This window comes from Hyperolius riggenbachi, chromosome 1, assembly GCF_040937935.1.
Source record: "Hyperolius riggenbachi isolate aHypRig1 chromosome 1, aHypRig1.pri, whole genome shotgun sequence".
In the NCBI taxonomy this organism is placed as follows: domain Eukaryota; kingdom Metazoa; phylum Chordata; class Amphibia; order Anura; family Hyperoliidae; genus Hyperolius; species Hyperolius riggenbachi.
In genome coordinates, this window is record NC_090646.1 from 192,943,849 (window position 1) to 192,970,683 (window position 26,835).

The following is a 26,835-nucleotide window of genomic DNA, read 5'->3' on the forward strand; positions in this document are numbered from 1 at the left end:
GCACAGCCGAAGAGGAGTCTTCATGTTATCACATTGCCGCCGGAGGAATTGACTCCCTTGGATACATTTGGCCGCAGATAGACAGCCACAAAATGCACTTATGCGTCCGGGAATCTTTTCATTTCTAACACTGGCCACAGGGGCACAGCCACTTCGCGTTTTGACCAGCCAGAACCTGAAGTGGCCAGACTTTGGGTTCTGGTCGTAACATATACAAAGCCTGCTTGGATTGGTCAGCTATCCCTGTCTCCAAGACTATCAGAGTGGTAGCGCAAACATGCCTCTTTCACTCGTCTGGACTGCCCTTGTGTACTATTACCTCCTTCTCTGCCTCTTAGATCTCGCACATGCGCGCTTGTGCCGCTTCACTGCAGTCCTCAGGAGTGAGATATGAGAGGCAGAGAAGGGGGTGCGGTAATGGGATACAAGGGCAGGCCAGACGGGTGAAAGAGGCGTGTTTTTCTGGGCACAGCGCCACTCTTTTTTTTTTTTTCCCATCACTCGGACGCCTACAGCTTGCTCCACCCTTCACTTACAAATTCCCAGTGAGGTGCCCCCTCACCTCGTCATCGGGACCGCGCTAAGTCACTTCTTTCCAGGAATCCTGGTGAGTGAATTTTCTTCTACCATACTTGTACAGCACCGCCCTTGCTGCTTTCATACAGTTGCTGCAATACGGTGGGATGAGGCCGTGGATGTTTTTGAGCTCCCCCCACCGCATGTGGCAATCTCAGATTTTCCAGTCTGGCTCTGAAGTTTCAGCATCCACCCTATAAGACAACACATAGTGTATAAGATGACCCCCGACTTCTGAGAATATTCTGTAATTATTCTTAAAGAGTACCTCCAGTATGTCTTAGTGATGCATAATTGGGGGGAGGTGTCTCAGGGCCAATTACTTTTCTGATCAGATGTAATTCATTCAGTCAGGTAAGCGCTCCGCCCCGCTCGGAAATGCGGACGTGGTGGGTCCTGCCCACCCCATTTGCGTTGCCAATGCCGGCTGAAGTTTCTGAAGAGCTTCAGAAGACTTCAGAAACATGGCCACAACTGCATTGCAAAGGAGGGGAACGATGCGTCACCCGTGTAAGAATTAGAGCGAATCAGGTAAGTAATTACCCTGCCATCTCCCCAATTGTGCATCATAAGGACAGAGCTTGACATAACAGGCTCTTTAATGAAAGCATTTTTCTCAACCTGTAACCTGTAACTTTTCTCCCAACTCGCTTGCCTCCCCCCAACCTTCCTGACACCCAACCTTAACCTTCTCCCTTGACCTGACATGTTAACTTTACCTTCTCCTTAACCCTTTCCACTCGGAGTTCTTTCCTAAAGGAAGTCGTTTCTGCTCTGAGTTGTTTTTTTTTTAAAGAAATGCGCTCTCCCTCTTTCTCTCTCTCATCTTAACATGGAACATAACACCGTAACATGGTTTATCTTATTTTAAAGAACACATTATAACGTTTAATTTGATACCTTATTTGGACAGTTTGGCATCTTCTATTGGCTGGTAGCAGAGGAGAAAGCCAAGGTATGGTAAATTGGAAAAACAGTTTCCTGGGTGTAATCTGGGCCTGCGTGAGCAAGTTTTGCAATAATTGGTGGTTTTATGCACACCACCCAGGGTCTTACTGTCCCTACACGCAATGCAGTCGTTGGTATTTCGATTGGGCAGATTAGCAATAAAATACTGGCTACTATTTACACCCTCCCCCAGTCCATCCCATAGGATGCTATTCATTCTGTGTGCAACTTTGCAGGCAATCTGCAAAAAAAAAAAGCTGCAATTTAATCAGCAAGGAATCTGCAGAAAGGAATCTGCAGATTCAAATCACGAACTAATTTTTATTTAGAAAAAAACACACACAAAAAAAACAGCAAAGAAACTTGCTGCCGGCCGGGAACGCAGATTTCCGGTATGGGGCTGGGGGGCACTGACAGTGTTACATGCCCACTACAGTGGGTTACAAAAGTATTCGGCCCCCTTGAAGTTTTCCACATTTTGTCACATTACTGCCACAAACATGCATCAATTTTATTGGAATTCCACGTATTCCACGTGAAAGACCAATACAAAGTGGTGTACATGTGAGAAGTGGATCGAAAATCATGCATCATTCCAAACATTTTTTTACAAATAAATAACTGCAAAGTGGGGTGTGCGTAATTATTATGAGTCAATACTTTGTAGAACCACCTTTTGCTGCAATTACAGCTGCCAGCCTTTTAGGGTATGTCTCTACCAGCTTTGCACATCTAGTGATTTAAATCCTTGCCCATTCTTCTTTGCAAAACAGCTCCAGCTCAGTCAGATTAGATGGACAGCATTTGTGAACAGCAGTTTTCAGATCTTGCCAGATTCTCGATTGGATTTAGATCTGGACTTTGACTGGGACATTCTAACACATAGATATGTTTTGTTTTAAACCATTCCGTTGTTTAAACCATTCCATTGTTCCATTGTTGCCCTGGCTTTATGTTTAGGGTCATTGTCTTGCTGGAAGGTGAACCTCCGCCCCAGTCTCAAGTCTTTTGCAGTCTCCAAGAGGTTTTCTTCCAAGTTTGCCCTGTATTTGGCTCCATCCATCTTCCCATCAACTCTGACCAGCTTCCCTGTCCCTGCTGAAGAGATGCACCCCCCGAGCATGATGCTGCCACCACCATATTTGACAGTGGGGATGGTGTGTTCAGAGTGATGTGCAGTGTTAGTTTTCCGCTACACATAGCGTTTTGCATTTTGGCCAAAAAGTTCCATTTTGGTCTCATCTGACCAGAGCACCTTCTTCCACATCGTTGCTGTGTCCCCCACATGGCTTGTGGCAAACTGCAAACGGGATTTCTTATGCTTTCTGTTAACAATGCCTTTCTTCTTGCCACTCTTCCATAAAGGCCAACTTTGTACAGTGCATGACTAATAGTTGTGCTATGGACAGAGTCTCCCACCTGAGCTGTAGATCTCTGCAGCTCGTCCAGAGTCGCCATGAGCCTCTTGACTACATTTTTGATCAGCGCTCTCCTTGTTCGGCCTGTGAGTTTAGGTGTATGGCCTTGTCTTGGTAGGTTTTACAGTTGTGCCATACTCCTTCCATTTCTGAATGATCGCTTGAACAGTGCTCCGTGGGATATTCAAGGCTTTGGAAATCTTTTTGTAGCCTAAGCCTGCTTTAAATTTCTCAATAACTTGATCCCTGACCGGTCTTGTGTGTTCTTTGGACTTCACGGTGTTGTTGCTCCCAATATTCTCTTAGACCTCCTCTGAGGCCCTTACAGAGCAGCTGTATTTGTACTGACATTAGATTACACACAGGTGCACTCTATTTAGTCATTAGCACTCATCAGGCAATGTCTATAGGCAACTGACTGCACTCAGATCAAAGGGGGCCGAATAATTCTGCACACACCACTTTGCAGTTATTTATTTGTAAAAAATGTTTGGAATCATGTATGATTTTCGTTCCACTTCTCATGTGTGCACCACTTTGTGTTGGTCTTTCATGGGGAATTCCAATAAAATTGATTCATGTTTGTGGCAGTAATATGACAAAATGTGGAAAACTTCAAGGGGGCTGAATACTTTTGCAACCCACTGTAAAAGGTGCATAATGATCAGCGGTTTGCGGTAGTCCCGCATAGCGGGACATACGAGCGCATCGGGTTTTTGCGTATGATATCTAACCTTCTCTTTCTCCTTTATATTTAAACTCTTACTGACACTTAACCTTCTTACCTTAAAGCCTCTACACGGTACAATTTTCCATCAGATAGACCATAGTTTCTCAACGTGTGGTACGCGTACCCCAGGGGGTACTTCTGAGGGTTCCAGGGGGTACTCGGGCTTGATATACTTAACCAAGAATAACAAATTTAGAGTTTTAGAAAATGATAATTCTTATTTGAACAAAGCCAAGTTAGTATATTAGCTAATTATAAGCAATAGTAAAAGCTTGGAAATGGTTTAAAACCAATTATAATGTACTACGATTAAATATATATTTGTCAAGGGGTACTTGTGATAATGTTTACTATGCTAGGGGGTACTTCGTGAGTATATGGTTTTGAAAGGGGTACATACCAATAAAATGTTGAGAAACACTGAGATAGACGGATCTATTAGATAGAGCTAATAAGAAATTGCATCGTGAGTAGACGTCCAAATTGTTTCAGATCAATTTTGCGATAGATTTTGTTTTGATAAGTACCCAAAATCTATTGCAAAATCTAACGCAATCCGATTGGACCGGTTGGAAATTATCTAATAGATCCGATTTGATGGAAATTGGACTGTGTAGATGAGGCTTTAAAGCTAACCTCTCCTTCCCACATCTCTTCAACCAGGCAATATAAGACTAACCCCAAAGACAAATGAAGGGAAAATGAGGTCCTAGATAAGATACCAGCTTTGCCACCTAGCTATTTTAGTAAAGCCAGGTGGGGAAAGGGGTCACAGATGACAGCCAGGCCCGCAGACACACCCCAGATTTTAGGCATCTGCCTAGATTGTCTTGCGGACTATCTGACTGTGCCTAATCGTGACTGATAACACTAACCAATATTTATCTTTCACCATCTTTAGTGCTGGAAGTTTCATCTATGTACTATAATAACTGAACCCAATTGCCAAAAATAGCCCCAGAGGCCAAAAGGGGCATTCTTCTATATAACTGCTGAACACTGGCTGCATAGCCATTGTGTCAGCACCAAAATCACTGACATCAATTTTAACTGAGGCTCAGTGTCCTCAAACAAATATCATTAATAACTGGCGGCCGTGTGTACTATCCTTCATGTTTCTGTACATTCCTGTGTACAATCGGTTTCCTGGCTGCAAGTGACATTCTCTCTGCAAGCACACTGCTGGAAATACAAAAGCATGAAGTTAACCCAGGGTGAGAATGATATGGAGGCTGCCATATTTATTTCCTTTAAAACAATACCAGTTGCCTGGCTCCCCTGCTGATCTATTTGGCTGCAGTAGTATCTGAATTACACTAGAAACAGGCATGCAGCTAATCTTGTCAGTTCTGACAATAATGTCAGAAACACCTGATCTGCTGCAAGCTTGTTCACGGTCTATGGAAGAAAGTATTATGCTGGGAATACATGGGTCGATCCAGCGGCCGATTAGCCGCCGGATCGACCCCAGTCGCGTCCCCGCTGATCGATTTCTGCTCGTCCCCCGCCGGCGCTCCTTATCAGCCGCTCGATTCCCTGCCATTGTCCACTGGTGGGGGTCGAGCAGCTTGATCGGACCAGCTGAATATTATCTACTGGCCGGATCAGCTGCTCGATACATGGTACAGAAACGTACCGTGTATCCCCAGCATTACAGGCAGAGGATCATCAGGGGAGCCAGGCAACTGGTATTGCTTAAAAGGAAATAAATATGGCAGCCTCCATATCACTCTCACCTCGGGTTCACTTTAAATGCAGATGTAAATTAAGCCAAAGAGGTTTTTTTTTTTTTTTTTTTTAAAGTCTGTCCGATGCTGTTTATCCGTTATGTTTTCCAGTGTTCTCCCCTTCTCCTCAGTGTTTGCTTTGTAAAGGCTCCTATTTATCTAGGTCCTGCTACATCCAAAGATGAATAAGGTGGCTTCAGATGGACAGCTTTTCTGGTCTAAAGGTCAATTTATCACTCCTGTAGAGTAACTCCTTCAGTTCCCACGAGTGACAGAGATTCCTACAATTTAAAGCAATTCCCGAAATGGGCTGAAAAATAAGTTATCCTCATCTATGGAGAGGGAAGGTTCTGGATTCAGTAGAGTCCTCCCGGTTCTCCCCTAGTTCCATTGGCAGGCCCGGATGAAGTTCTTAGTCCAGCTTGGTCCTTCCAAAGATGAGTGGATTCATACTGCGCATGCGTGATTACAGGTTCGTGAATGCACAGTACGGATGCACCTGTCTATGAAAGCACTGCCAAGGATTCCTGAAGGTGCAGAAATTCAACGGAAGACAGCGGTGGAACGAGGGCACAGAGAGAAGACCAGGAAGGCTCTATGGCAGAGGTCCCCAAACTTTTTCGGTCAAGGGCCAGGTCAACATACTTCAGACTGCTGGGGGGCCGGATCATACATACAATTATGTTTAAAAACATTACATTGAATCTAGGTATTGATTACCCTAAATCATGCCTGGAGGTGAACTCCCAGCAGCAACCATTCAGTCATGAAGAACGTCTTTGTGCACCAATGAAGCATACCCTGGTGACAACATGCCGTCCAGTTGGACAGCAGTGTCACCTGATGCAGAATTGGATTGAAAGCCAGCGAATGACTGCTCACTGGCTTCTACAGTATGTGGATGGGTGGTATCAGCGCTGCTATTCTATATGCGGGCCACTGATATTTAAAGGTGCAGTGGGCCACATCTATAAGTTTTGGTTTGGGGGGGCCAGTGAAAAAGCCCGGGGGGCCGCATTTGGCCCACAGGCCTTAGTTTGAGGACCACTGCTCTATGGGCTCAAGACCCTTCCCTCTAGATAGAGGAGTATCTACCTCTAACTTTTTTCAGCTCACTTCAGTAAAGTATTACTTTAATTACCTGTACTTACAAAATATCCAGGAATCACCTTCATTCCTTGGAATTGAAGACATGACTCTATGAGAGTGAGGCAATGACTTCTAGAATGGAATAAGGTGTGTAGGTGAGGCTACCTTCTTTTTCTGTCGATATTCAGTTTTAGCTAATCAGCTCAAAAATATCTACAAAAATGAGTGGGGTATAATGATACAGCAAGTGTGGATAGGAAGAGGGTGATGGAGCAGAGTGTTCTGTACCTGTAGTTTGGCACCCAGTATAACAAGTTAGAACTCTTTACTGAAAAAAATCATGCAACACCATCAGGAAGAGCAGCTGACTTAGAACAGAGCGAATACAGAATAAATACAGGAGATAACAAGCCCATACAGATTACCATCTTATTTTACACACAATGAAATTTTGAGGTTGTTTTACTATACTGCGGTTTAAGATAACTATGTTGTTAAACCTCTATCAGAGTGAAGACTTCACGAGTAGTGCAGACCAAGCCGTCTTAATCAGGAATCTCAGTCTCCAGGGACAGCTGAAAGAAGGTAAGGCAATGTCGCTCAATCCCAGGCGATTACTGCTGTGACACCCCTATGGCCCAATGCAATAATACTGGTGTAGTGTTCTGTCTCTTAGCAGAGTGTGTGCCCATGAGCACACTCCAGCATACCTGTACATCATGAAAGGCTGTGAACTACATGATTTATAATGATAGAAATCGCACACTCCAGCGTACCTGTACATCATGAAAGGCTGTGAACTACATGATTTATAATGATAGAAATAAAATGATGTATATCAGTGGAGTTAATTCATTCAGAAATCATACATGATTGTGTCCTTAATAGCAGAAGTAACTAAGATCATTTTTCTTGCACAGTACAATTAGATTCCCATTAGGGGCGGCCGCGTGAAATTATTAATTGAGATAGTGAAGATAATCTTATTTGTGTCTTTTGAAATCACTTTCAGCATGTGATGTGCTGGGATGTATGCTGGTAAGGGATACGGGGGATATAGGGACTGTCATGTAATTCCATGGGGTGATGCTTGCAATGATGCATGAGTTGATTCTCAGGGCACAGTAAGTTGAGTACCGTATATACTCGCAAGCAAGCCGAATTTTTGACCCCCCAAAAGTGGGCCAAAAGTTGGGCAGTCGGGTTGCTTGCGAGTCATGTTGATCTTCCCCCCCCCCCCCTCCCCTGCGGCCGCCGCTGCTATTAGCTTACCCGGCTGCTTCCTCTATTCCCCTCTCCGTCTCCTGCACGGGGCGTATAAACAATTCACAGCAGCTCGCCCCACGTCGGCTGCTGTGAGATGATGGAGGAAGCTGTAGGGAGAGCGGTTCCCATAGTAATGGCGATACACATTGCCGCTACAGGAAGCCGCTCTCTCTACAGCTTCCTCCGTCATCACACAGCAGCCGCCGTGGGGCGAGCTGCGGTGAATTATTTACACGTCCCGTGCAGGAGACGGAGAGGGGAATATTGGAAGCCGCTGGGGAAAGGTAATAGCAGCGGTGGGTGAGAGGGCACTACCTACACATACTGGGGCGCTATACTGGGCACTATCTACCTATACTGGGCACTATACTAGCTATACTGGGGCACTTTACTAGCTATACTGAGCACCATACTAGCTATATACTGGGGCACTATACTAGCTATACTGGGGCACTTTACTAGCTATACTGGGGCACTTTACTAGCTATACTGGGCACTATACTAGCTATACTGAGCACTATACTAGCTATACTGGGCACTTTACTAGCTATACTGGGCACTTTACTAGCTGTACTGAGCACTTATACTAGCTATACTGGGCACTACACTAGCTATACTGGGCACTTTACTAGCCGTACTGGGCACTTTACTAGCCGTACTGGGCACTATACTAGCTATACTGGGCACTTTACTAGCTATGCTGGGCATTATACTAGCTATACTGGGCACTATACTAGCTATACTGGGACACACTGGGGGGAATCACGCGGCCAGCATTTCCTACCCCCGGCTTATATGAGGGTCAATCATTTTTCCTGGTTTTTCAGGTAAAAGTTGGGGGGTCGGCTTATATGTGGGTCGGCTAGCTTGCGAGTATATACGGTAATCTTTACGCTTCAACAAAAAGTATGTCCAATAAACAGAAATATTGTTTTGGGGTGGCCGATAAAGACCACCTTAGCTGGAAATACACACCGCGTGTATCCAGCGTGTGTACAGTGCTCGTCACCCAACATGCCTAAGCGACCCTCCAGTGCATTGTTCTCCCCACTCACCCCACCGTCAGGAAGCCACTCCATCGTATACCGCACGTCATTCCTCCACCCACCTCCATAGTAACAGGAGCATTGCTAGCCTGAAGGCTAGTGATGCGTCTGTACAGCATAGAGCCCCGAACTGTCACCAGTGGGATTAATCCCGATCCCTGGTGAGCAACAGTCTTTAGAAGAAAAGAAGGTGGTCCACACATTTGACGTATCTTGAAATCCACAAGGATCACATGTTTCAGAGATCTAGTCCTTAATCATAGTCTTTAAACAAACGCAGAACATTTATATTGCGCTTTTCTCCTGGCGGACTCAAAGCGCCAGAGCTGCAGCCTCTGGAACGCACTCTATAGGCAGTAGCAGTGTTAAGGTGGCCACTAACTGTCCAATTTCTAGTGAAAAATCATTCGAGCGATAAGAAATTCTGATCGGACGAAAAATCGTTCACTACACCATCAACTAACCAATCATCGCTTCCTATCTATCACAACCAACAAGAAAATCCAAATTTTGGTTCGACAAAAATTCAATTGGATGATTTTTTTAATAATCGTTCATTATTGATAGTTCCCATCAACTGAGATTACTTACAACCAATCCGATCAGAATTTCTGATCGCTCGAACGATATTTCGCTAAAAATTGGACCGTTAGTGGCCACCTTTAGGGAGACTTGCCCAGGGTTTCCTACTGAATAAGTGGTAGCAGAGCCGAGATTAGAACCCAGGTCTCCTGTATCAGAGGCAGAACCCTTAACCATTACACTATTCAGCATCTCTTCTCTCTTTAGAAGAGATGCCACATTTTAAGGGTAAAACACAATAATTAATATTTAATTAACATGCAAAGTACTTTAAGTATAAGAGGCTTAAGGTCTACAAAACTGCAGAGAACTTCCCTGGACATGAGTGGGGGAGGAAAACAGCCCATAGAAAGGGCCAAAGGATAGTGAGAATGGTAGACAAACACCAAAGACCTCTGCAAAACAGAGGCAAGGGGGAGTCCAGGGTCAGGGTTTATCAGTGTCTGATTACATCATCTGCCACTTTTAATGGCATAAGACACAGAAGGACTCCATGTTTGAAAGCAAAATAGAAGTATCCTAAGTTAGAATTTGCTCAAATGTATATTAACAAGCTTTTTGACAAATTACTTGAGTATTATGTTCACAAATGAAAAAAATAAGCTTTCAAAGGCAAGAACATCATGCATACTGTGAACATGGAGGAAGCCTGGTTACATTGTGGAGCTGTTTTGCTGCATCTTGCACTGATTCTGTGGATGAGGGAAGAAGGAAACTGAAAGAATATAAAGACAATCTTCCATCAATCTTTTCCTTTACCTGTCTCAACTTCCATCTGCTTTCCTAAAATGAAAAACTGGCATGAATACTTTTTATTTTACAGACTCACCTGTGCTGTCTTCTATCTTCCCTTTCCTTTACTCAGTCTTCCATCTCATCTTCTGTCACCTTTCCTGAAATGAAACACTGACATGCAGACAATTTTTTGTCAGACTCACCTGTACTGCCTTTTAACATCCTCTGCTTTTAACCCAGTCTTCCACGCCGCCTTCTATCACATTACCTGAAAAGAAACACTGACATACAGATTTCTTTTCTCTCAAACCTACCTTTACCTACCTGTGCTGTCTTACATCAACTTTTTTGTTTACCCATCTTCTCTCTCATCTTTTATCACCTTTCCTGAAATGAAATAATGACATGCAAAGTATTTTTTCTCTCGCTTAGCGTCGCAGTCTTCCATCAATCTTTTACTTTACCTGTCTTCTATCTCAACATCCATCTCCTTTCCTGAAATGAGAAACTGATATGCAGACTTTTTCTTTTACAGACTCACCTGTGCTGTCTTCTATCTTCCCTTTCCTTTACCCAGCCTTCCATCTCAGCTTCTGTCACCTTTCCTGAAATGAAACACTGACATGCAGACAATTTTTCTATCAGACTCACCTGTGCTTTATTCTAACATCCTCTGCTTTTATCCCAGTCTTCCACGCTTCCTTCTATCACATTTCCTGAAATGAAACATTGACATACAGATTTTTTTCTCTCTCAAACCTACCTTTACCTACCTCTGCTGTCCAACATCAACTTTTTCGTTTACCCAGTCTTCTCTCTCATCTTTTATCCCCTTTCCTGAAATGAAATAATGACATGCAAAGTATTTTTTCTCTCAGTTACCTTTGCAGTCCTCCATCAATCTTTTCCTTTACCTGTCTTCTATCTCAACATCCATCTCCTTTCCTGAAATAAGAAACTGACATGCAGACTTTTTCCTTTACAGACTCACATGTGTTGTCTTCTATCTTCCCTTTCCTTTACCCAGTCTTGCATCTCATCGTCTGTCACCTTTCCTGAAATGAGACACTGACATGCAGACAATTTTTCTATCAGACTCACCTGTGCTGTATTCTGACATCCTCTGCTTTTAACCCAGTCTTCCATGCCGCCTTCTATCAACACATTTCCTGAAATTAAAAAAAAAATGACATGCAGACTTTCTTTTATAGACTCACCTGTGCTGTCTTCTATCTTCCCTTTCCTTTACCCAGCCTTCCATCTCAGCTTCTGTCACCTTTACTGAAATGAGACACTGACATGCAGACAATTTTTCTATCAGACTCACCTGTGCTGTATTCTAACATCCTCTGCTTTTAACCCAGTCTTCCATGCCGCCTTCTATCACCTCCTTTCCTGAAATAAAAAGAATGACATGCAGACTTTCTTTAGCAGACTCACCTGTGCTGTCTTCAATCTTCCCTTTCCTTTACCCAGTCTTCCATCTCAGCTTCTGTCACCTTTTCTTGAAATGAGACACTGACATGCAGACAATTTTTCTATCAGACTCACCTGTGCAGTATTCTGACATCCTCTGCTTTTAACCCAGTCTTCCATGCCGCCTTCTATCAACTCCTTTCCTGAAATTAAAAGAAATGACATGCAGACTATCTTTTACAGACTCACCTGTGCTGTCTTCTGTCTTTCCTTTACCCAGCCTTCCATCTCAGCTTCTGTCACTTTTCCTGAAATGAGACACTGACATACAGACAATTTTTCTATCAGATTCACCTGTGCTGTATTCTGACATCCTCTGCTTTTAACCCAGTCTTCCATGCCACCTTCTATCAACACATTTCCTGAAAAAAAAACTGACATGCAGACTTTTTCTTTTACAGACTCACCTGTGCTGTCTTCTGTCTTCCCTTTCCTTTACCCAGCCTTCCATCTCAGCTTCTGTCATCTTTCCTGAAATGAGACACTGACATGCAGACAATTTTTCTATCAGATTCACCTGTGCTGTATTCTGACATCCTCTGCTTTTAACCCAGTCTTCCATGCCACCTTCTATCAACACATTTCCTGAAATAAAAAAAAATGACATGCAGACTATCTTTTACAGACTCACCTGTGCTGTCTTCTGTTTTTCCTTTACCCAGCCTTCCATCTCAGCTTCTGTCACCTTTCCTGAAATGAGACCCTGACATGCAGACAATTTTTCTATCAGACTCACCTGTGCAGTATTCTGACATCCTCTGCTTTTAACCCAGTCTTCCATGCCGCCTTCTATCAACTCCTTTCCTGAAATTAAAAGAAATGACATGCAGACTATCTTTTACAGACTCACCTGTGCTGTCTTCTGTCTTTCCTTTACCCAGCCTTCCATCTCAGCTTCTGTCACTTTTCCTGAAATGAGACACTGACATGCAGACAATTTTTCTATCAGACTCACCTGTGCTGTATTCTAACAACCTCTGCTTTTAACCCAGTTTTCCATGCCGCCTTCTATCACCTCCTTTCCTGAAATAAAAAAAAAAATGACATGCAGACTTCCTTTAACAGACTCACCTGTACTGTCTTCAATCTTCCCTTTCCCTTACCCAGTCTTCCATCTCAGCTTCTGTCACCTTTCCTGAAATGAGACACTGACATGCAGACAATTTTTCTATCAGACTCACCTGTGCTGTATTCTGACATCCTCTGCTTTTGACCCAGTCTTCCATGCCGCCTTCTATCAACACATTTCCTGAAATTAAAAAAAAAATGACATGCAGACTTTCTTTTATAGACTCACCGGTGCTGTCTTCAATCTTCCCTTTCCTTTACCCATCCTTCCATCTAAGCTTCTGTCACCTTTCCTGAAATGAGACACTGACATGCACACAATTTTTCTATCAGACTCACCTGTGCTGTATTCTGACATCCTCTGCTTTAAACCCAGTCTTCCATGCCGCCTTCTATCAACACATTTCCTGAAATAAAATGACATGCAGACTTTCTTTTATAGACTCACCGGTGCTGTCTTCAATCTTCCCTTTTCATTACCCAGCCTTCCATCTCAGCTTCTGTCACCTTTCCTGAAATGAGACACTGACATGCAGACAATTTTTCTATCAGACTCACCTGTGCTGTATTCTGACATCCTCTGCTTTTAACCCAGTCTTCCATGCCGCCTTCTATCAACACATTTCCTGAAATAAAAAAAAAATGACATGCAGACTTTCTTTTATAGACTCACCGGTGCTGTCTTCAATCTTCCCTTTCCTTTACCCATCCTTCCATCTCAGCTTCTGTCACCTTTCCTGAAATGAGACACTGACATGCAGACAATTTTTCTATCAGACTCACCTGTGCTGTATTCTAACATCCTCTGCTTTTAACCCAGTCTTCCATGCCGCCTTCTATCACCTCCTTTCCTGAAATAAAAAAATGACATGCAGACTTTCTTTTATAGACTCACCTGTGCTGTCTTCAATCTTCCCTTTCCCTTACCCAGTCTTCCATCTCAGCTTCTGTCACCTTTCCTGAAATGAGACACTGACATGCAGACAATTTTTCTATCAGACTCACCTGTGCAGTATTCTGACATCCTCTGCTTTTAACCCAGTCTTCCATGCCGCCTTCTATCAACTCCTTTCCTGAAATTAAAAGAAATGACATGCAGACTATCTTTTACAGACTCACCTGTGCTGTCTTCTGTCTTTCCTTTACCCAGCCTTCCATCTCAGCTTCTGTCACTTTTCCTGAAATGAGACACTGACATGCAGACAATTTTTCTATCAGACTCACCTGTGCTGTATTCTAACAACCTCTGCTTTTAACCCAGTTTTCCATGCCGCCTTCTATCACCTCCTTTCCTGAAATAAAAAAAAAATGACATGCAGACTTCCTTTAACAGACTCACCTGTACTGTCTTCAATCTTCCCTTTCCCTTACCCAGTCTTCCATCTCAGCTTCTGTCACCTTTCCTGAAATGAGACACTGACATGCAGACAATTTTTCTATCAGACTCACCTGTGCTGTATTCTGACATCCTCTGCTTTTAACCCAGTCTTCCATGCCGCCTTCTATCAACACATTTCCTGAAATTAAAAAAAAAATAACATGCAGACTTTCTTTTATAGACTCACCGGTGCTGTCTTCAATCTTCCCTTTCCTTTACCCATCCTTCCATCTAAGCTTCTGTCACCTTTCCTGAAATGAGACACTGACATGCACACAATTTTTCTATCAGACTCACCTGTGCTGTATTCTGACATCCTCTGCTTTAAACCCAGTCTTCCATGCCGCCTTCTATCAACACATTTCCTGAAATAAAATTACATGCAGACTTTCTTTTATAGACTCACCGGTGCTGTCTTCAATCTTCCCTTTCCATTACCCAGCCTTCCATCTCAGCTTCTGTCACCTTTCCTGAAATGAGACACTGACATGCAGACAATTTTTCTATCAGACTCACCTGTGCTGTATTCTGACATCCTCTGCTTTTAACCCAGTCTTCCATGCCGCCTTCTATCAACACATTTCCTGAAATTAAAAAAAAATGACATGCAGACTTTCTTTTATAGACTCACTGGTGCTGTCTTCAATCTTCCCTTTCCTTTACCCATCCTTCCATCTCAGCTTCTGTCACCTTTCCTGAAATGAGACACTGACATGCAGACAATTTTTCTATCAGACTCACCTGTGCTGTATTCTAACATCCTCTGCTTTTAACCCAGTCTTCCATGCCGCCTTCTATCACCTCCTTTCCTGAAATAAAAAAATGACATGCAGACTTTCTTTTATAGACTCACCTGTGCTGTCTTCAATCTTCCCTTTCCCTTACCCAGTCTTCCATCTCAGCTTCTGTCACCTTTCCTGAAATGAGACACTGACATGCAGACAATTTTTCTATCAGACTCACCTGTGCTGTATTCTGACATCCTCTGCTTTTAACCCAGTCTTCCATGCCACCTTCTATCAACACATTTCCTGAAATAAAAAAAATGACATGCAGACTTTCTTTTATAGACTCACCGGTGCTGTCTTCAATCTTCCCTTTCCTTTACCCAGCCTTCCATCTCAGCTTCTGTCACCTTTCCTGAAATGAGACACTGACATGCAGACAATTTTTCTATCAGACTCACCTGTGCAGTATTCTGACATCCTCTGCTTTTAACCCAGTCTTCCATGCCGCCTTCTATCAACTCCTTTCCTGAAATTAAAAGAAATGACATGCAGACTATCTTTTACAGACTCACCTGTGCTGTCTTCAATCTTCCATTTCCCTTACCCAGTCTTCCATCTCAGCTTCTGTCACCTTTCCTGAAATGAGACACTGACATGCAGACAATTTTTCTATCAGACTCACCTGTGCTGTATTCTGACATCCTCTGCTTTTAACCCAGTCTTCCATGCCACCTTCTATCAACACATTTCCTGAAATAAAAAAAATGACATGCAGACTTTCTTTTATAGACTCACCGGTGCTGTCTTCTATCTTCCCTTTCCTTTACCCAGCCTTCCATCTCAGCTTCTGTCACCTTTCCTGAAATGAGACACTGACATGCAGACGATTTTTCTATCAGACTCACCTGTGCAGTATTCTGACATCCTCTGCTTTTAACCTAGTCTTCCATGCCGCCTTCTATCAACATGCAGACTATCTTTTACAGACTCACCTGTGCTGTCTTCTGTCTTTCCTTTACCCAGCCTTCCATCTCAGCTTCTGTCACTTTTCCTGAAATGAGACACTGACATACAGACAATTTTTCTATCAGACTCACCTGTGCTGTATTCTGACATCCTCTGCTTTTAACCCAGTCTTCCATGCCGCCTTCTATCACTTCCTTTCCTGAAGTAAAAAAATGACATGCAGACTTTCTTTTATAGACTCACCTGTGCTGTCTTCAATCTTCCCTTTCCCTTACCCAGTCTTCCATCTCAGCTTCTGTCACCTTTCCTGAAATGAGACACTGACATGCAGACAATTTTTCTATCAGACTCACCTGTGCTGTATTCTGACATCCTCTGCTTTTAACCCAGTCTTCCATGCTGCCTTCTATCAACACATTTCCTGAAATAAAAAAAAAAATGACATGCAGACTTTCTTTTATAGAATTACCTGTGCTGTCTTCTATCTTCCCTTTCCTTTACCCAGCCTTCCATCTCAGCTTCTGTCACTTTTCCTGAAATGAGACACTGACATGCAGACAATTTTTCTATCAGACTCACCTGTGCTGTATTCTAACATCCTCTGCTTTTAACCCAGTCTTCCATGCCGCCTTCTATCACCTCCTTTCCTGAAATAAAAAAAAATGACATGCAGACTTTCTTTTATAGACTCACCTGTGCTGTCTTCAATCTTCCCTTTCCTTTACCCAGCCTTCCAGCTCAGCTTCTGTCACCTTTCCTGAAATGAGACACTGACATGCAGACAATTTCTCTATCAGACTCACCTGTGCTGTATTCTGACATCCTCTGCTTTTAACCCAGTCTTCCATGCCGCCTTCTATCAACTCCTTTCCAGAAATTAAAAAAAAATGACATGCAGACTTTTTTTTATAGACTCACCTGTGCTGTCTTCTGTCTTTCCTTTACCCATCCTTCCATCTCAGCTTCTGTCACCTTTCCTGAAATGAGACACTGACATGCAGACAATTTTTCTATCAGACTCACCTGTGCTGTATTCTGACATCCTCTGCTGTTAACCCAGTCTTCCATGCCGCCTTCTATCACCTCCTTTCCTGAAATAAAAAAAAATGACATGCAGACTTTCTTTTATAGACTCACCTGTGCTGTCTTCTATCTTCCCTTTCCTTTACCCAGCCTTCCGTCTCAGCTTCTGTCACCTTTCCTGAAATGAGACACTGACATGCACACAATTTTTCTATCAGATTCACCTGTGCTGTATTCTGACATCCTCTGCTTTAAACCCAGTCTTCCATGCCACCTTCTATCAACACATTTCCTGAAATAAAAAAAAAATGACATGCAGACTTTCTTTTATAGACTCACCGGTGCTGTCTTCAATCTTCCCTTTCCCTTACCCAGCCTTCCATCTCAGCTTCTGTCACCTTTCCTGAAATGAGACACTGACATGCAGACAATTTTTCTATAAGACTCACCTGTGCTGTATTCTGACATCCTCTGCTTTTAACCCAGTCTTCCATGCCACCTTCTATCAACACATTTCCTGAAATAAAAAAAATGACATGCAGACTTTCTTTTATAGACTCACCGGTGCTGTCTTCTAACTTCCCTTTCCTTTACCCAGCCTTCCATCTCAGCTTCTGTCACCTTTCCTGAAATGAGACACTGACATGCAGACGATTTTTCTATCAGACTCACCTGTGCAGTATTCTGACATCCTCTGCTTTTAACCCAGTCTTCCATGCCACCTTCTATCAACTCCTTTCCTGAAATTAAAAGAAATTACATGCAGACTATCTTTTACAGACTCACCTGTGCTGTCTTCTGTCTTTCCTTTACCCATCCTTCCATCTCAGCTTCTGTCACTTTTCCTGAAATGAGACACTGACATGCAGACAATTTTTCTATCAGACTCACCTGTGCTGTATTCTAACATCCTCTGCTTTTAACCCAGTCTTCCATGCCGCCTTCTATCACCTCCTTTCCTGAAATAAAAAAATGACATGCAGACTTTCTTTTGTAGACTCACCTGTGCTGTCTTCAATCTTCCATTTCCCTTACCCAGTCTTCCATCTCAGCTTCTGTCACCTTTCCTGAAATGAGACACTGACATGCAGACAATTTTTCTATCAGACTCACCTGTGCTGTATTCTGACATCCTCTGCTTTTAACCCAGTCTTCCATGCCACCTTCTATCAACACATTTCCTGAAATAAAAAAAATGACATGCAGACTTTCTTTTATAGACTCACCGGTGCTGTCTTCTATGTTCCCTTTCCTTTACCCAGCCTTCCATCTCATCTTCTGTCACCTTTCCTGAAATGAGACACTGACATGCAGACGATTTTTCTATCAGACTCACCTGTGCAGTATTCTGACATCCTCTGCTTTTAACCCAGTCTTCCATGCCGCCTTCTATCAACTCCTTTCCTGAAATTAAAAGAAATGACATGCAGACTTTCTTTAACAGACTCACCTGTGCTGTCTTCTGTCTTTCCTTTACCCAGCCTTCCATCTCAGCTTCTGTCACTTTTTACTGAAATGAGACACTGACATACAGACAATTTTTCTATCAGACTCACCTGTGCTGTATTCTGACATCATCTGCTTTTAACCCAATCTTCCATGCCGCCTTCTATCAACACATTTACTGAAATTAAAAAAAAAAGTGACATGCAGACTTTCTTTTATAGACTCACCGGTGCTGTCTTCTATCTTCCCTTTCCTTTACCCAGCCTTCCATCTCAGCTTCTGTCACCTTTCCTGAAATGAGACACTGACATGCAGACAATTTTTCTATCAGACTCACCTGTGCAGTATTCTGACATCCTCTGCTTTTAACCCAGTCTTCCATGCCACCTTCTATCAACTCCTTTCCTGAAATTAAAAGAAATGACATGCAGACTATCTTTTACAGACTCACCTGTGCTGTCTTCAATCTTCCATTTCCCTTACTCAGTCTTCCATCTCAGCTTCTGTCACCTTTCCTGAAATGAGACACTAACATGCAGACAATTTTTCTATCAGACTCACCTGTGCTGTATTCTGACATCCTCTGCTTTTAACCCAGTCTTCCATGCCACCTTCTATCAACACATTTCCTGAAATAAAAAAAATGACATGCAGACTTTCTTTTATAGACTCACCGGTGCTGTCTTCTATCTTCCCTTTCCTTTACCCAGCCTTCCATCTCAGCTTCTGTCACCTTTCCTGAAATGAGACACTGACATGCAGACGATTTTTCTATCAGACTCACCTGTGCAGTATTCTGACATCCTCTGCTTTTAACCTAGTCTTCCATGCCGCCTTCTATCAACATGCAGACTATCTTTTACAGACTCAACTGTGCTGTCTTCTGTCTTTCCTTTACCCAGCCTTCCATCTCAGCTTCTGTCACTTTTCCTGAAATGAGACACTGACATACAGACAATTTTTCTATCAGACTCACCTGTGCTGTATTCTGACATCCTCTGCTTTTAACCCAGTCTTCCATGCCGCCTTCTATCACTTCCTTTCCTGAAGTAAAAAAATGACATGCAGACTTTCTTTTATAGACTCACCTGTGCTGTCTTTAATCTTACCTTTCCCTTACCCAGTCTTCCATCTCAGCTTCTGTCACCTTTCCTGAAATGAGACACTGACATGCAGACAATTTTTCTATCAGACTCACCTGTGCTGTATTCTGACATCCTCTGCTTTTAACCCAGTCTTCCATGCTGCCTTCTATCAACACATTTCCTGAAATAAAAAAAAAAATGACATGCAGACTTTCTTTTATAGAATTACCTGTGCTGTCTTCTATCTTCCCTTTCCTTTACCCAGCCTTCCATCTCAGCTTCTGTCACTTTTCCTGAAATGAGACACTGACATGCAGACAATTTTTCTATCAGACTCACCTGTGCTGTATTCTAACATCCTCTGCTTTTAACCCAGTCTTCCATGCCGCCTTCTATCACCTCCTTTCCTGAAATAAAAAAAATGACATGCAGACTTTCTTTTATAGACTCACCTGTGCTGTCTTCTATCTTCCCTTTCCTTTACCCAGTCTTACATCTCAGCTTCTGTCACCTTTCCTGAAATGAGACACTGACATGCAGACAATTTTTCTATCAGACTCACCTGTGCTGTATTCTGACATCCTCTGCTTTTAACCCAGTCTTCCATGCCGCCTTCTATTAACTTCTTTCCTGAAATAAAAAAAAAATGACATGCAGACTTTCTTTAGCAGACTCACCTGTGCTGTCTTCAATCTTCCCTTTCCCTTACCCAGTCTTCCATCTCAGCTTCTGTCACCTTTCCTGAAATGAGACACTGACATGCAGACAATTTTTCTATCAGACTCACCTGTGCTATATTCTGACATCCTCTGCTTTTAACCCAGTCTTCCATGCCGCCTTCTATCAACACATTTCCTGAAATTAAAAGAAATGACATGCAGACTATCTTTTACAGACTCACCTGTGCTGTCTTCTGTCTTTCCTTTACCCAGCCTTCCATCTCAGCTTCTGTCACCTTTCCTGAAATGACACTGACATGCAGACAATTTTTCTATCAGACTCACCTGTGCTGTATTCTAACATCCTCTGCTTTTAACCCAGTCTTCCATGCCGCCTTCTATCACCTCCTTTCCTGAAATAAAAAAAAATGACATGCAGACTTTCTTTTATAGACTCACCTGTGCTGTCTTCAATCTTCCCTTTCCTTTACCCAGCCTTCCAGCTCAGCTTCTGTCACCTTTCCTGAAATGAGACACTGACATGCAGACAATTTTTCTATCAGACTCACCTGTGCTGTATTCTAACATCCTCTGCTTTTAACCCAGTCTTCCATGCCGCCTTCTATCAACTCCTTTCCAGAAATTAAAAAAAAATGACATGCAGACTTTTTTTTATAGACTCACCTGTGCTGTCTTCTGTCTTTCCTTTACCCAGCCTTCCATTACAGCTTCTGTCACCTTTCCTAAAATGAGACACTGACATGCAGACAATTTTTCTATCAGACTCACCTGTGCAGTATTCTGACATCCTCTGCTTTTAACCCAGTCTTCCATGCCGCCTTCTATCAACTCCTTTCCTGAAATTAAAAGAAATGACATGCAGACTATCTTTTACAGACTCACCTGTGCTGTCTTCTGTCTTTCCTTTACCCAGCCTTCCATCTCAGCTTCTGTCACTTTTCCTGAAATGAGACACTGACATACAGACAATTTTTCTATCAGACTCACCTGTGCTGTATTCTAACATCCTCTGCTTTTAACCCAGTCTTCCATGCCACCTTCTATCACCTCCTTTCCTGAAATAAAAAAAATGACATGCAGACTTCCTTTAACAGACTCACCTGTGCTGTCTTCAATCTTCCCTTTCCTTTACCCATCCTTCCATCTCAGCTTCTGTCACCTTTCCTGAAATGAGACACTGACATGCAGACAATTTTTCTATCAGACTCACCTGTGCTGTATTCTGACATCCTCTGCTGTTAACCCAGTCTTCCATGCCGCCTTCTATCACCTCCTTTCCTGAAATAAAAAAAAATGACATGCAGACTTTCTTTTATAGACTCACCTGTGCTGTCTTCTATCTTCCCTTTCCTTTACCCAGCCTTCCGTCTCAGCTTCTGTCACCTTTCCTGAAATGAGACACTGACATGCACACAATTTTTCTATCAGATTCACCTGTGCTGTATTCTGACATCCTCTGCTTTAAACCCAGTCTTCCATGCCACCTTCTATCAACACATTTGCTGAAATAATAAAAAAATGACATGCAGACTTTCTTTTATAGACTCACCGGTGCTGTCTTCAATCTTCCCTTTCCCTTACCCAGCCTTCCATCTCAGCTTCTGTCACCTTTCCTGAAATGAGACACTGACATGCAGACAATTTTTCTATAAGACTCACCTGTGCTGTATTCTGACATCCTCTGCTTTTAACCCAGTCTTCCATGCCACCTTCTATCAACACATTTCCTGAAATAAAAAAAATGACATGCAGACTTTCTTTTATAGACTCACCGGTGCTGTCTTCTATCTTCCCTTTCCTTTACCCAGCCTTCCATCTCAGCTTCTGTCACCTTTCCTGAAATGAGACACTGACATGCAGACGATTTTTCTATCAGACTCACCTGTGCAGTATTCTGACATCCTCTGCTTTTAACCCAGTCTTCCATGCCGCCTTCTATCAACTCCTTTCCTGAAATTAAAAGAAATTACATGCAGACTATCTTTTACAGACTCACCTGTGCTGTCTTCTGTCTTTCCTTTACCCATCCTTCCATCTCAGCTTCTGTCACTTTTCCTGAAATGAGACACTGACATGCAGACAATTTTTCTATCAGACTCACCTGTGCTGTATTCTAACATCCTCTGCTTTTAACCCAGTCTTCCATGCCGCCTTCTATCACCTCCTTTCCTGAAATAAAAAAATGACATGCAGACTTTCTTTTATAGACTCACCTGTGCTGTCTTCAATCTTCCATTTCCCTTACCCAGTCTTCCATCTCAGCTTCTGTCACCTTTCCTGAAATGAGACACTGACATGCAGACAATTTTTCTATCAGACTCACCTGTGCTGTATTCTGACATCCTCTGCTTTTAACCCAGTCTTCCATGCCACCTTCTATCAACACATTTCCTGAAATAAAAAAAATGACATGCAGACTTTCTTTTATAGACTCACCGGTGCTGTCTTCTATGTTCCCTTTCCTTTACCCAGCCTTCCATCTCATCTTCTGTCACCTTTCCTGAAATGAGACACTGACATGCAGACGATTTTTCTATCAGACTCACCTGTGCAGTATTCTGACATCCTCTGCTTTTAACCCAGTCTTCCATGCCACCTTCTATCAACACATTTCCTGAAATAAAAAAAATGACATGCAGACTTTCTTTTATAGACTCACCGGTGCTGTCTTCTATGTTCCCTTTCCTTTACCCAGCCTTCCATCTCATCTTCTGTCACCTTTCCTGAAATGAGACACTGACATGCAGACGAATTTTCTATCAGACTCACCTGTGCAGTATTCTGACATCCTCTGCTTTTAACCCAGTCTTCCATGCCGCCTTCTATCAACTCCTTTCCTGAAATTAAAAGAAATGACATGCAGACTTTCTTTAACAGACTCACCTGTGCTGTCTTCTGTCTTTCCTTTACCCAGCCTTCCATCTCAGCTTCTGTCACTTTTTACTGAAATGAGACACTGACATACAGACAATTTTTCTATCAGACTCACCTGTGCTGTATTCTGACATCATCTGCTTTTAACCCAGTCTTCCATGCCGCCTTCTATCAACACATTTACTGAAATTAAAAAAAAAAGTGACATGCAGACTTTCTTTTATAGACTCACCGGTGCTGTCTTCTATCTTCCCTTTCCTTTACCCAGCCTTCCATCTCAGCTTCTGTCACCTTTCCTGAAATGAGACACTGACATGCAGACAATTTTTCTATCAGACTCACCTGTGCAGTATTCTGACATCCTCTGCTTTTAACCCAGTCTTCCATGCCACCTTCTATCAACTCCTTTCCTGAAATTAAAAGAAATGACATGCAGACTATCTTTTACAGACTCACCTGTGCTGTCTTCAATCTTCCATTTCCCTTACCCAGTCTTCCATCTCAGCTTCTGCCACCTTTCCTGAAATGAGACACTGACATGCAGACAATTTTTCTATCAGACTCACCTGTGCTGTATTCTGACATCCTCTGCTTTTAACCCAGTCTTCCATGCCACCTTCTATCAACACATTTCCTGAAATAAAAAAAATGACATGCAGACTTTCTTTTATAGACTCACCGGTGCTGTCTTCTATCTTCCCTTTCCTTTACCCAGCCTTCCATCTCAGCTTCTGTCACCTTTCCTGAAATGAAACACTGACATGCAGACAATTTTTTGTCAGACTCACCTGTACTGCCTTTTAACATCCTCTGCTTTTAACCCAGTCTTCCACGCCGCCTTCTATCACATTACCTGAAAAGAAACACTGACATACAGATTTCTTTTCTCTCAAACCTACCTTTACCTACCTGTGCTGTCTTACATCAACTTTTTTGTTTACCCATCTTCTCTCTCATCTTTTATCACCTTTCCTGAAATGAAATAATGACATGCAAAGTATTTTTTCTCTCGCTTAGCGTCGCAGTCTTCCATCAATCTTTTACTTTACCTGTCTTCTATCTCAACATCCATCTCCTTTCCTGAAATGAGAAACTGATATGCAGACTTTTTCTTTTACAGACTCACCTGTGCTGTCTTCTATCTTCCCTTTCCTTTACCCAGCCTTCCATCTCAGCTTCTGTCACCTTTCCTGAAATGAAACACTGACATGCAGACAATTTTTCTATCAGACTCACCTGTGCTTTATTCTAACATCCTCTGCTTTTATCCCAGTCTTCCACGCTTCCTTCTATCACATTTCCTGAAATGAAACATTGACATACAGATTTTTTTCTCTCTCAAACCTACCTTTACCTACCTCTGCTGTCCAACATCAACTTTTTCGTTTACCCAGTCTTCTCTCTCATCTTTTATCCCCTTTCCTGAAATGAAATAATGACATGCAAAGTATTTTTTCTCTCAGTTACCTTTGCAGTCCTCCATCAATCTTTTCCTTTACCTGTCTTCTATCTCAACATCCATCTCCTTTCCTGAAATAAGAAACTGACATGCAGACTTTTTCCTTTACAGACTCACATGTGTTGTCTTCTATCTTCCCTTTCCTTTACCCAGTCTTGCATCTCATCGTCTGTCACCTTTCCTGAAATGAGACACTGACATGCAGACAATTTTTCTATCAGACTCACCTGTGCTGTATTCTGACATCCTCTGCTTTTAACCCAGTCTTCCATGCCGCCTTCTATCAACACATTTCCTGAAATTAAAAAAAAAATGACATGCAGACTTTCTTTTATAGACTCACCTGTGCTGTCTTCTATCTTCCCTTTCCTTTACCCAGCCTTCCATCTCAGCTTCTGTCACCTTTACTGAAATGAGACACTGACATGCAGACAATTTTTCTATCAGACTCACCTGTGCTGTATTCTAACATCCTCTGCTTTTAACCCAGTCTTCCATGCCGCCTTCTATCACCTCCTTTCCTGAAATAAAAAGAATGACATGCAGACTTTCTTTAGCAGACTCACCTGTGCTGTCTTCAATCTTCCCTTTCCTTTACCCAGTCTTCCATCTCAGCTTCTGTCACCTTTTCTTGAAATGAGACACTGACATGCAGACAATTTTTCTATCAGACTCACCTGTGCAGTATTCTGACATCCTCTGCTTTTAACCCAGTCTTCCATGCCGCCTTCTATCAACTCCTTTCCTGAAATTAAAAGAAATGACATGCAGACTATCTTTTACAGACTCACCTGTGCTGTCTTCTGTCTTTCCTTTACCCAGCCTTCCATCTCAGCTTCTGTCACTTTTCCTGAAATGAGACACTGACATACAGACAATTTTTCTATCAGATTCACCTGTGCTGTATTCTGACATCCTCTGCTTTTAACCCAGTCTTCCATGCCACCTTCTATCAACACATTTCCTGAAAAAAAAACTGACATGCAGACTTTTTCTTTTACAGACTCACCTGTGCTGTCTTCTGTCTTCCCTTTCCTTTACCCAGCCTTCCATCTCAGCTTCTGTCATCTTTCCTGAAATGAGACACTGACATGCAGACAATTTTTCTATCAGATTCACCTGTGCTGTATTCTGACATCCTCTGCTTTTAACCCAGTCTTCCATGCCACCTTCTATCAACACATTTCCTGAAATAAAAAAAAATGACATGCAGACTATCTTTTACAGACTCACCTGTGCTGTCTTCTGTTTTTCCTTTACCCAGCCTTCCATCTCAGCTTCTGTCACCTTTCCTGAAATGAGACCCTGACATGCAGACAATTTTTCTATCAGACTCACCTGTGCAGTATTCTGACATCCTCTGCTTTTAACCCAGTCTTCCATGCCGCCTTCTATCAACTCCTTTCCTGAAATTAAAAGAAATGACATGCAGACTATCTTTTACAGACTCACCTGTGCTGTCTTCTGTCTTTCCTTTACCCAGCCTTCCATCTCAGCTTCTGTCACTTTTCCTGAAATGAGACACTGACATGCAGACAATTTTTCTATCAGACTCACCTGTGCTGTATTCTAACAACCTCTGCTTTTAACCCAGTTTTCCATGCCGCCTTCTATCACCTCCTTTCCTGAAATAAAAAAAAAAATGACATGCAGACTTCCTTTAACAGACTCACCTGTACTGTCTTCAATCTTCCCTTTCCCTTACCCAGTCTTCCATCTCAGCTTCTGTCACCTTTCCTGAAATGAGACACTGACATGCAGACAATTTTTCTATCAGACTCACCTGTGCTGTATTCTGACATCCTCTGCTTTTGACCCAGTCTTCCATGCCGCCTTCTATCAACACATTTCCTGAAATTAAAAAAAAAATGACATGCAGACTTTCTTTTATAGACTCACCGGTGCTGTCTTCAATCTTCCCTTTCCTTTACCCATCCTTCCATCTAAGCTTCTGTCACCTTTCCTGAAATGAGACACTGACATGCACACAATTTTTCTATCAGACTCACCTGTGCTGTATTCTGACATCCTCTGCTTTAAACCCAGTCTTCCATGCCGCCTTCTATCAACACATTTCCTGAAATAAAATGACATGCAGACTTTCTTTTATAGACTCACCGGTGCTGTCTTCAATCTTCCCTTTTCATTACCCAGCCTTCCATCTCAGCTTCTGTCACCTTTCCTGAAATGAGACACTGACATGCAGACAATTTTTCTATCAGACTCACCTGTGCTGTATTCTGACATCCTCTGCTTTTAACCCAGTCTTCCATGCCGCCTTCTATCAACACATTTCCTGAAATAAAAAAAAAATGACATGCAGACTTTCTTTTATAGACTCACCGGTGCTGTCTTCAATCTTCCCTTTCCTTTACCCATCCTTCCATCTCAGCTTCTGTCACCTTTCCTGAAATGAGACACTGACATGCAGACAATTTTTCTATCAGACTCACCTGTGCTGTATTCTAACATCCTCTGCTTTTAACCCAGTCTTCCATGCCGCCTTCTATCACCTCCTTTCCTGAAATAAAAAAA